Source organism: Zea mays, chromosome 4 (genome assembly GCF_902167145.1).
Source record: "Zea mays cultivar B73 chromosome 4, Zm-B73-REFERENCE-NAM-5.0, whole genome shotgun sequence".
Taxonomy (NCBI): domain Eukaryota; kingdom Viridiplantae; phylum Streptophyta; class Magnoliopsida; order Poales; family Poaceae; genus Zea; species Zea mays.
The window spans coordinates 9,246,958-9,259,395 of record NC_050099.1 but is presented as its reverse complement, the minus strand read 5'-3'; the positions used below and the strand labels follow the sequence as shown (position 1 = coordinate 9,259,395).

Here is a 12,438-nt window from a genome sequence, read left to right as displayed (position 1 = left end):
ATTACCAACTTGTGTAGAGCTTATATCAACAATTACTTGTGTGTATTACCTCATATGAAATAATGATAAATATAATCCATTTATATAGATCGAGGATACATATTATATATATAGACATACATACAGAGAGAGTACGTACAATAACGGTAGAGAAATGGTAGATAGAGGTAGAGGTCCAAGTAGATGCATGAATACACGATATATATGACGTCATGCATGCCATAATATGCCTTAATTCACACAATAATGCATGGTTGGATACTAGAGACATACAATGCCATAGTAATAAGGTGGTGGGATCTCGAGTCACAACGCCAGCCTGCGTAGTAAAGTACTAAATTAAGCGTGCCGAGCGGAGCACTATCAGGCGCACGGCGGTGGCGCCGCGCTGAGGGTGTGGTTGTACTGGATAGGCTCAGGGACCCACTTGCTCGCGTTAATGAACGTGTCCGCCTTGTACGCGGCCGCCTCAGCGGCGGCGTTTAGGACACGGAAGCCCAGCCACTTGACGTGGCTGGACGTGGCGGCAACGGCGCTGTCGTTGTCGTATTCCAGGTAGACGACGGTCCAGGTGGTATCCTCGACGACCTTGTTCATGTTCCACGCTACCCAGCCGTTGGGGCTGACCACACGACTGAGAGACTTCTTGATGAAGGCGACGTGGGAGAAGTTCCTATAGGGACGGCCAAGGTAGGTCTCCACGCCGTCGAGGTCCACTCCCGGCGCCGCTTCCATGGTGCACATGTGGAACGAGAAGTCGGACTCGCGGCTGGCGTTGTTGCAACCCTACGCCGTCAGCACATTGTACTTGCCTTTCGGTGGGCGGCGCACCAGCAGCGGGCAGCTTTGGAACATGGCCTGGGCATTGCCAAACACAAATTAAGTCCATGGTGCCCCAGATCAAGGTCAGTAGGTAGAACTGGATCCCGTTCTCCGCGTATAAGGTGTCCTCATGACCTTCCATGTTGCAACGGTAGTTGACCGACTTGTTCGAATGTGACCTTAGCACCATGTGCTACCTCCTTTCCGGCCCTGCCATGTTTCTGATTGTCAGGTTCTGTGCTATGAAGCCATGACCCAAGGCATCTACAGCAGCAGCAACAAATTAATAGTTCTGATTTACAGTATGCATGCATGACAACTCAACTACAGTGAAATATAGATCGCCAGAGTTACTCACTCACTGTCGCTGTCATGTTCATGGGGATGCCAGTTGCATTGCTCTTGTTCCCTATGATGACGGTGGCACCGACCCCATCGCCGATCAGCATCACGTTCCTTCTTGTTATGTTGATGGTCTCGTCGTAGACGCCAGAGAGCACATGCACGATGTACTTGTCCTCCTCGGCTTCTTGTGGTGCGTCATCCAAGGCTGCCTGGATGCTGGTGTAGCAAGGCGGTGGAGCAGCGACGCCGCCGCACCGCTTCACCACGACAGCATCAGCATGCGCAGGCTAGCTCCCTGGCGGATCAATGATGTTGGACAGGTGGCTAATAAACGACTGAGTGGTCGTCGTCACTACCATTGCCAGCAGGCAGCTTCTGCCTCGTCTCCACGCCGCCGCTTGCAATGACAACCAGCGCAGCGAGCATCAGGGCCACTGCCATGGCCAGGCCTAGGCCGCACCTCCTCACGTCGCCTACCATCCCCTATAAGCTCCGGCGAGCGATCGATCTGATCTGATGTGATGGTACACTGGCTCCTAACCTTACACACTTACCTTTGTGTGCGTCTTCGCTAGGCAACAGAAGCAGCATCGCATATATATAGGCCCGCCCCGCCCTGCCCGATCAAGCCAGCCATGTGCCCACGACGAGATCGACCACCCCTGGGGCTGGCATGGGGCAAGAAGAATGGATCAGGGAAGAAGGGCCCTTCATGTCAGCCTCCTAGTAGTTTACTAAAGGATAATGTTCCCCCAAAACTATTTAGTAAAGAAAAAGATTCCCAAAAAGATTTAGTAAATTAAAAAGATTTCTGCACGGGTTCTTTTCCCTCTCATTTATGGATTCTACATATAGTTTTCCCGAGTGTGTTGATGATGACGATGCACGGGGATTGCTTTACACCAAAACCTGCACAGTGGGGTGCATTTTTTTATAGACGGATTCCATTATCAACCGTCAGTGCTATTTTTTTAGTGGTGAAGCTGACTTAAGTTAATTTCCATCGTCCGGCCAAGAAGTCAGCCAGCCGATGTGTAACACCCCGAGATCCACAAACACCCCATAATGCTACTAAACTACACATCTAACATTCGTATATAAAATTTTGACAACATCTCCTTTGAAAATTGCATAAATGGGGAAGCAACAAAGTATAAATAGATATCATGACAAGAAAACATAATAGACATTAATAATCTGCTAGCAATGGGAAGACAAACATAACAGCATGAACTAAATTAACCACTGCGCACAACTAGTTAGAAACAAACATCCTTTGACAAGAAGCTTCTAATTAAATCATGACTGCGCCTAAGCAGCGTTATTATGAGAGTGAGGTGGATGTGCTTCTACTTCCCACTTCCCTTGATGAGCAACTAGCACCTGCATTGAGTAATGCAAGAGTGAGATGAAACATCTCAGCAAACGAATTGTTTTGACGAGATATTTAAACCACAAATTAAATTAATCAACATTTTAGAAGAATCACAATTAAGATCAGAAATACTTATAGATATAGAACTCAGTAGTCCCAATATAACCAATACCATCTCATTTCATCGAACAACCACAATAGGTTATATAACACTTCCCTGCGTCAACAATACATGCAAATATCACTTCAATGTATGCATAGGAAAGCAATGTGTAGGTACTCTGTCTTCATACCTCTGAGGGTATAAAATCACATCATCCACAAATATCACTTCAATGAATGCATATGAATGCAATGCATATGTCCTCTGCCTTCATACCTCTAAGGGTATGAAGCCAAATCATACCCCTCCTCGGGCAACATACGATGCTAAGTTGTACCGGTACGGTCAGATCATGGGTCACGACCCAACTTGAGATGCAAGTGAATCATGCAATGTATATGGCATGCTGCATTTATCAATATACTTCACTTCCTTCACATACAATACAACCTCAAATAATACTTCATTTACCTTCAGGTACAATACCAACCTCAAATAATACTTCATTTACCTTTAGGGGTGTGAATTAATCTCATGAGCCTGTAATATCCCAAAAAAACATTGCCAAAGGTTGATCTTCAGTGCGTGGATGTGGGAAAAGGGTTGTGGGCCGTTGGATGCTAAGTCGGAGTCATCTGTGGTGTCGCTTCTTTTCTCCTGCAAAGAAAACCCTAGTGATGGCCTTTTCCCCCTTTTGCCCCTACTTGGCCGCCACCCCTTCCCCCCCTCCCACACTTGGCCGCCCCTCCCTCCTTTCCCCTTGGGCTGGCCTTCCTCTCCTCCCATGGAAACCCCTCTCCACGGCTTCCTCCTCCCTCTAGATCTCCCCCGCACAAGAAGGATCGAGAAGAGGAGGAGCATGTTGAATTGAAGGGGAAGAGAGGATCAAGGAGATGTTCTTCCCCATCTCTTCTTGCAGAATTTCTTGGGGAAACCCTAGGTATGGATGAGATCCTTGTTCCTCTCTGTAATTTTGTGCTTTTGGAGGTTGTGGATCATGGGAATTAAAGGATTAGAGGTTGGATTAGATGTGGGGTTAGGTTTTGATCTCGAATTTAGTTTTCTGCAGAATGGCAGATTCGACAGTTTCTGTTCATACCAGTTTTCCGTGGTCTTAGTGGCCTCAAAAAAATAAAAATTCTGTATATGAGTCGTAGATAATTTGTAGATCTTTCCGTGGCCGCGAAGAACACCTCAATCGGACATCAGATCAGAGAGTTATTGCAATTTGATTATAGCAGTTTTTCAGTCTCTTAATTCTGTGCAGAATCTGTTCTCTTAAGATTTAGGCAATTTTATCAACAGAATTAAACCTTGGGTTTGTAAGGGAAGATGTAGATAAATTCATAACCTTTCCAGATTTTTAAAGAGTGCATTCATATGAATTATGAAACTCCAGTTATGTTTGTTTTACTGTAGCTGTTTCTGTTGGCCTGACAGAAATGAGCGGGTCTGTTCACAAGTAGGTTTCATCAGGTAAATGGCCGAATTGGCTCTCCTAGCTATGGAGACTTTTGTAGAGGGATAAAAGTTCTTATTTCCAGCAGAATTTCATGATTTTTGGTTGAGTAGTTTGTGAGATATCGAATTTTGAAAGTTAATTATGCTGCTGTCTAAAACAGATTCAGTCAGTTATCTTGTCAGATGTTTTAGAACTTATAGATGGCAGAATTTAATTATCCATCGAATGGTAAAGTTGTAGAGTATTTTGTGTAGATACTCCTAGAGTATTTGTTTGATATCACCACTGTTATAATTTTAAAGATACAAAATTAACAAACAGCGTTGCTGCTGTATGACATGTGGTTCAGAGTGGGAGGTTTTCCACCAGGTCTTGGTTTCAGGTGTAGGAGCGATTTGTTCATTGTTGGCAAATGTTTGTGAAATATTTGTACTAAGTTTTATGCCCGCTAGCAGGTGGCTACACTCTTGATCATGCCTAGTACATTTTTCTTCTTCGATGAAGGCAAGTGAATGTAACAGTGGTTGCTTCCGTTCTGACCTGTTATTTCTATTGCCTACACTCTAATATTCAGAAGTATTGGATTCTTTCATAATTGGACTCTATGATGATGCTTTACTTGCTTGAATTATACTGATGCTCAATCATATATTGATGATGATTATGATTCGAGTATGATTTATGAGATTAATTCACACCCCTAAAGGTAAATGAAGTATTATTTGAGGTTGGTATTGTATCTAAAGGTAAATAAAGTATTATTTGAGGTTTGTATTGTATCTGAAGAAAGTGAAGTTTATTGATAAATGCAGCATGCCATATACATTGCATGACTCATTTGCATCTGAAGTTTTGTCGTGACCTATGGTCCGACCGTACTGGTACAATTTAGCATCGTACGTTGCCCGAGGAGGGGTACGATGCGGCTTCATACCCTTCGAGGTATGAAGGCAGAGGACATATGCATTGCATTCATATGAATTCATTGAAGTGATATTTGCAGATGATGTGGTTTTATACCCTCAGAGGTATGAAGATAGAGTACCTACACATTGCATTCTTATGCATAAATTGAAGTGATATTTGTAGGTATATTGTTGACGCAGGGAAGTGTTATAGAACATATTGTGGTTGTTCGAGGAAATGAGATGGTATTGGTTATAGTGGGACTACTGAGTTCTATATCTATAAGTATTTCTTATTTTAATTGTGACTCTTTTAAAATGTTGATGAATTCAATTTGTGGTTTAAATATCTCATCAAAATAATTCGCTTGCTGAGATGTTTCATCTCACTCTTGCATTACTTAATGCAGGTGCTTGTTGCTCATCAAGGGAAGTGGGAAGTAGCAGCACATCCACCTTCACTCTTATAATAACGCTGTTTAGGCGCAGTCATGATTTAATTAGAAGCTTCTTGTCAAAGGATGTTTGTTTCTAACTAGTTGGGCGCACTGGTTAATTTAGCTCATGCCGTTATGGTTGTCTTCCCATTGCTAGCAGACTATTAATGCCTATTATGTTTTCTTATCATGATATCTATTTATACTTTGTTGCTTCCCTGTTTATGCAATTTTCAAAGGAGATGCTGTCGAAATTTTATATACGAATGTTAGATGTGTAGTTTAGTAGCATTCTGGGGTGTTTGTGGATCCCGGGGTGTTACAGAGCCATACTCGAATCATAATCATCATCAATATATGATTGAGCATCAGTATAATGCAAGCAAGTAAAGCATCACCATAGAGTCCAATTATGAAAGAATCCAATACTTCTCAATATTGTAGTGTAGGCAATAGAAACAACAGGTCAGAACGGAAGCAACAACCGCTACATTCACTTGCCTTCATCGAAGAAGAAGAAATGTACTAGGCATGATTTGGAGTGTAGCCACCTGCTAGCGGGCATAAAACTTAGTACAAATATTTCACAAACATTTGCCAACAATCAACAAATCGCTCCTACACTTGAAACCAAGACCTGGTGGAAAGCCTCCCACTCTAAACCACATGCCATACAACAGGAGCACTATTTGTTAATTTTGTATCATTAAAATTATAACAGTGGTGATATCAAACAAATAATCTAGGAGTATCCACACATAATACGCTACAACTTCGGTATTCAATGATAATTAAATTCTGCCATCAATAAGTTCTAAAACATCTGACAAGATAACTGACTGAATCTATTTCAGACAATAGCGTAGTTAACTTCATAAATCTATATCTCACAAACTACTCAACTAAAAATCATCAAATTCTACTGGCAGTAAGAACTTCATAGTTGGAAGAGCCAATTCGGCCATTTACCTAATGAAACCTACCAGTGAACAGACCCGCTCATTTTTGTCAGGCAAACAGGAACAGCCATAGTAAAACAAACATAACTGGAGTTTTATAATTCATATGAATGCACTCTTTAACAATCAGAAAAACTTATGATATTACCTACAACTTTTCTTACAAACACAAGGTTGAATTCTGTTGATAAAATTGCCTAAATCTTAAGAGAACAGATTCTGCACAGAATTATGAGACTAAAAACTGCTATAATCAAACTGCAATAACTTTCTGATCTGATGTCCGATTGAGTTGTTCTTCATGGACACGGAAAGATCTACAAATTATCTAGGACTCAAATACAGACTTTTCATTTTTTTGAGGCCACTAAGACCACGGAAAACTGGCATGAACAGAAACTGTCAAATCTGCCATTTCGTAGAAAACTAAATTCGAGATCAAAACCTAACCCCACATCTTATCCAACCTCTAATCCTTTAATCCCCATGATCCACAACCTTCAAAAGCACATAATTACAAGGAGGAACAAGGATTTCATCCATACCTGGGGTTTTCCCCAAGAAAATCTTCAAGAATAGATGGTGAAGAACACCTCCTTGATCCTCTCTCCCTCTTCAATTCAATGTGCTCCTCCTCTTCTCGATCCTTGCTGCGTGGGGGGAGATCTAGAGGGAGGAGGAAGCTGTGGAGAGGGGCTTCCATGGGAGGAGAGGGCGGCCAGCCAAGGGGAAAGGGGGAGGGGTGGCCAAGTGTGTGGGGGGAGAAAGGGGGGCGGCCAAGAAGGGGCAAAAGGGGGAAAGGGTGACCACTAGGGTTTCTTTGTGGGAGAAACGAAACGACACCACAGATGACTCTGACTTAGCATCCAACGGCCCACAACCCTTTTCCCACATCCACGCACCGAAGATCAACCTTTGGCAACATTTTTTTGGGATATTACACTCTACCCCCCTTAAAAAGAATTCGTCCTCGAATTCGACCACTCCAACAAAACATCCAAGGTAGCCCATATAGTAGCACCATTCAAAACATGGGTCCATTATTGGTCTTAATTAACACAAGAACTTCTACCTCGACTAATTGTCTAAGGAAAATACACCACCTAACATCAAGCATGAACCAACATGTAATGAAGCTCAAACCAAGTCATAGATGCAATCGACACTACGATTTCACAACATCGAATTTGGATGCAGCCATACATCAGCGTCAATGTCTTTAAACGACACTCTTTTATGAAGGGGTAATATGCAGTAAACACAACCTTTACCAACTTCAACAATTCATTTCAATTCAATGGTGAAACATCCACACCAGATGAATGCATAAGAAGATCAAACACCTCACCTCACAGCACCATGAAACAAGTAGTTCTATTGAAACAAAACTCCTAATCTTCCTAAACCTTGATCTTGCCATAATGAAAAGATAATCATGTAATCTAACATACTTTGCACCCCACCAAAAAGGGAGAAAATCTACAGAACTAATGGAGCAATAAAGCCGACAAGGAGCCAATAACATTTTGCGCGGCACAGTTCATCGAAGAAATGCCAAAAACTCTACATAGAGCACTGACAGCCTAACAACAACACAATACTTGCTTAACCGATGTCACTATACATCATCCAACATCTCAACTAAGAAAAATATCCAACTAGTAAGGTTAACCTACACATAATATAAGTCTTCATCTACTGTATTTCAGAAACTTACATTTCATTCTATCATATGATGCACTCAAAGTAGAGAGAACTCTATGTACTGCGTAGGCACAACAACCAAGAACCTCATGGTGGCCAATGGATGTTGCCAAGACTGTTGGCTAGCTTGTCATGTATTTCTACGTACGTACGTGTGTGTGCACGCGCTCTAACAGATCGATGACACGTACAGCTTTCGGAAAGCGCTGGAGGACTGCACGTTACTACTATCCCAGCTCCATACCTGCTCAGCCCTCGGCCAGAAACTCTGCTCGTTAGAGAAGCTCCGTCATGCATGCATTCGTGCTACAGCGGGTGGCATATCACCAATGCAACCATAGGTAGTCTGGCGGCTTTGCACATATTTAATTAGCTCTTGCCAACCATATATATATATATATATATATATATATATATGAGAGAGAAGGTGGATATGATGTGGTAGTTAATTTGATTTTTTTTGTGGGTCCTATGCACCGCATAAAACTAAAATGTTATCACTGCAAAAAGAATTCTGATCGATTTGTGTGTCCGCGCGGCCAATCACAGCAACCAACGTAGTCAAAATTTATACTAGCAAATATTTGTTTTCAAATCTATTTGCATAGTTGTGTTATTGTATAAATTTTGTCGGCCGACCAGTGACTTACTTATATATAGCACTACTATTACCAACTTGTGTAGGGCTTGTATCACAATTACTTGTGTGTATCAGCTCATATGAAATAATGATAGATATAATCCATTTATATAGATCGAGGATACATATATATTATATAGGCATACATACAGAGAGAGTACGTACAATACCGGTAGAGAAATGGTAGCTACAGGTAGAGGTCCAGCCGTCCAGGTACATGCATGCATACACGAAATATACGGCGTCATGCATGCCATAATATGCCTTAATTCATCTCAGCAATGATGCATGGCTGGATACTAGAGACATACAATAACGTAGTAATAAGGTGGTGGGATCTGAAACGGAAAGCGAGCCTGCGCAGTACAGTACTAACTTAAGCGCGCCGAGTGGAGCACCATCAGGCGTGTGGCGGCGGAGCCACTTGCTCGCGTTGATGAATGTGTCCGCCGTGTACACGGCCGCCTCGGCGTCGGCGTTGAGGACGCGGAAGCCCGGCCACTTGACGCGGCCGGCTGTGTCGACACCGGCGCCGTCGTTGCCGTATTCCAGGTATAAGATGGTCCAGGTGGTATCTCGACGACCTTGTTCTTGTTCTTGTTCCGCACGCACTCTCTCCATATCCCCCACTGCAGTGGCACTGCTTAACCATTTCATATCTTTAAAGTTATGACAGCAATGGTGACAAACAAAAACTCCAGAGGCATCTACATAAAATTCCCCACAATTTTTGTATAAAATTTATAATTAAATTTCAACACCTAATTAGCCCAAAACAGTTCACAAGATGAACCCTGCAATCTGTTTTTTTTCTTTTGGGCAGCGATATACCCGGATTCAAACAGCGATATCTTTTAAAATATAATTCCGAATCGAGCGCATAAGTACTTGTTGGAAAGGTATGATCAAGCTCTACATGATTCTCATATTGATTACCACTAATTTCCCACGAAAAATCCCCAAAAACTGCTACTACTACTGCTGTTCGTCCACCTGCAGAAATCTGTTTTTTTGGACAGCAACATATCCGGATTCAAACAACGATATCTTTTAAAATATAATTCCGAATCGAGCATATAAGTATTCGTTGGAAAGGTATGATAAAGCTCTACATGATTCTCCCACTGATTCCCACCAATTTCCCACGAAAAATTCCCAGAAATCCCTAGAACTACTGCTGTTCACCCACCCACAAAATTTCTGGACAGCACCTCTACCGATTCGCATAAATAAACATATAATCGATTGGATTGCATCACAATTATACAAGATACAAACACAAAATCACCTTGAATCCTCCCCCTTTCCTCCCTTCTTCTTCCCTCCACCAAAACCAATGGGAGACTTGCACCAACGCGACGTAGATCCGAGCGGGAAAGGAATGGCACCTTGGAGAGAAGGGCTTGATGAGGGGCGGCTAGGGTTTGATGGGGAAGGTGGGTGGTGGCTGCAAATGGGTGGAGGAGTGAGAGGGGGTGGCGTCCAAGGCTAAAGAGAGGGGTGGGGCGGCTGCACAAGAGATAAGGGAGGGGGCAGCTGAAAAAATCCCAAGGGATTAGAGGAGGGCGGCTAGGGTTAGGGGAAACTAGTGGGCCGGATCACGAACCATGGCCCAACTAGTTCACACGCCAACTCCCGACCCCAGCACATGAGACTAAACCTTATTCTACTATTTTACTGGTGAATGCTTCCCAAAAATTCCAAACCCCAAAAACGCACCACCCGAGAGAGAAACAACAAAAGAAAACAAAGCAAAAAATGATCTCCAACTTCTCTTTGCAAACCGGGTATCACACTGAGTTGTTACCTACGGCGGGGTTTAAAGTTGTGCGTAGGTCCGGCATCATTTATGAGCGTTGTTATGTGAAATTTGTGCACTAAGTTGTGTGTCAAAAATAGGTGGTGGACTTCCGGACCGTACTTAGGGATTTGTCAAATAGTGATGTTTATTCCGTCAGTCGATTAAAGTGTCCTATACTTGATTATGTTAGTGCTATTTATGTTCGTATTCATATTCCTAAATGGGTACTATCGTTTGAAGATATTCATGTTTTATTGTTTACATATGTTGGAGTTGTGGTTTGATCATGTTACCCATGTTGTTTACTACTTGGAATGGGTGGAAGTATATGTTTGGCACATTTTATTTGGGAATGACTCATGTTGTTGACATGCATAATGCATTCATCATCCATTGCATAGAAGTTTCGTCGCGATCTTATGGTTCGACCATACCGGTACAATGAGCATCATATGTTGCCCGAGAAGGGGTATGATGCAGCTTCATATCCTTAGTGGTATGAAGGCAGAAGTCATTGCTGCATCTGTAGCCATGTGCATTTAGGGGGTGAAGTGTGGAACCTATTATGTGGATGTGGATAGTGTAGATCTTTACCTTGTGATTTATCTTAGAACTAAGTAATTGGTTACATGTTTACTTGCTGCAAATTACTATTCAAGAAGGAAGTTGTGAACTACGTGGTTGTTTAAGCACGGTTTGTTTACATTGTCCAGTTGTTGTTTGCTCTTTTACTTGCTGAGATGTGTTATCTCACTCTTGCATTGTCTGATGCAGGCACATGATCTTTGCTTTGGGAAAAGGAGGGATGTAGCAGCACGACCACTACACCTTTAAATAAAGAAACCACTGCTTAATAATGATGTTAAACAGGGAGGGTCTAGTATGAGTGATTAATATGTTTTAGCCTTTCTTGGTAGTTAAACAAAATTTTGGGGTGGGCTGAGTTACCTACCTTTTTATTTGGTCATGAATGTTCATTACTACCTTTGCATTTTTATTATTCTATGTGAATTAGCTTTCTTTTATATTATGTATAAACTTTATGTTCCCCTCGTTATGCTTCTTTCAGAGGAGGTGCTGCCGGATTTTGCAATACTTTCTTTCTCTAGTTCTTTTCTTATGTTGTATAAGTTTGTGGGAAGAGTATTTGGTAACATTCATTGTGTGGGAGCAGTGGGGTGTTACATTAGGGTTTGGAGTTTCAGGAGGCATTCCTTAGAAAACAGTAGATCTTTTGGCATTTTTTCGCTGGGGTCAGGAGCTCAAAGGGGAGAGCGAGTTTGGGCCATTGATCTCGATCCGGTGGATGGGAGCCCCCCTCTCCTCCAAAACCCTAGCCGCCCCCCTCTCCTTCTCCCCAATTGGGTTGTAGCCACCCCCTCCCTCTCTTGCTCTCCTCCCCAATGGCAGCCGCCCCTACCCTCTCCATGTCTCCCTCCTCCCTCTAGATTCCCCCCCCCTCACAGCAAGGATCGAGAAGAGGAGGAGCACGTTGAATTGAAGAGGAAGAGAGGATCAAGGAGATGTTCTTCCCCATCTCTTCTTGAAGATTTTCTTGGGGAAAACCCTAGGTATGGATGAAATCCTTGTTCCTCCCTATAATTATGTGCTTTTGGAGGTTGTGGATCATGGAGATTAAAGGATTAGAGGTTGGATTAGATGTGGGGTTAGGTTTTGATCTCGAATTTAGTTTTCTGTGGAATGGCAGATTCGACAGTTTCAAGTGTAGGAGCGATTTGTTGATTGTTGGCAAATGTTTGTGAAATATTTGTACTAAGTTTTATGCCCGCTAGCAGGTGGCTGCACTCCAGATCATGCCTAGTACATTTCTTCTTCTTCGATGAAGGCAAGTGAATGTAGCGGTGGTTGCTTCCGTTTTGACCTG

The 12,438-nt window shown here is 42.6% G+C and overlaps 1 pseudogene; it reads right to left on the bottom strand.

Moving 5' to 3' along the window:
- Positions 1–363: 363 nt before the first annotated feature.
- LOC118476869 (putative pectinesterase/pectinesterase inhibitor 38) lies at positions 364–1,647 on the bottom strand (annotated as a pseudogene).
- Between the last annotated feature and the right edge of the window lie 10,791 nt (positions 1,648–12,438).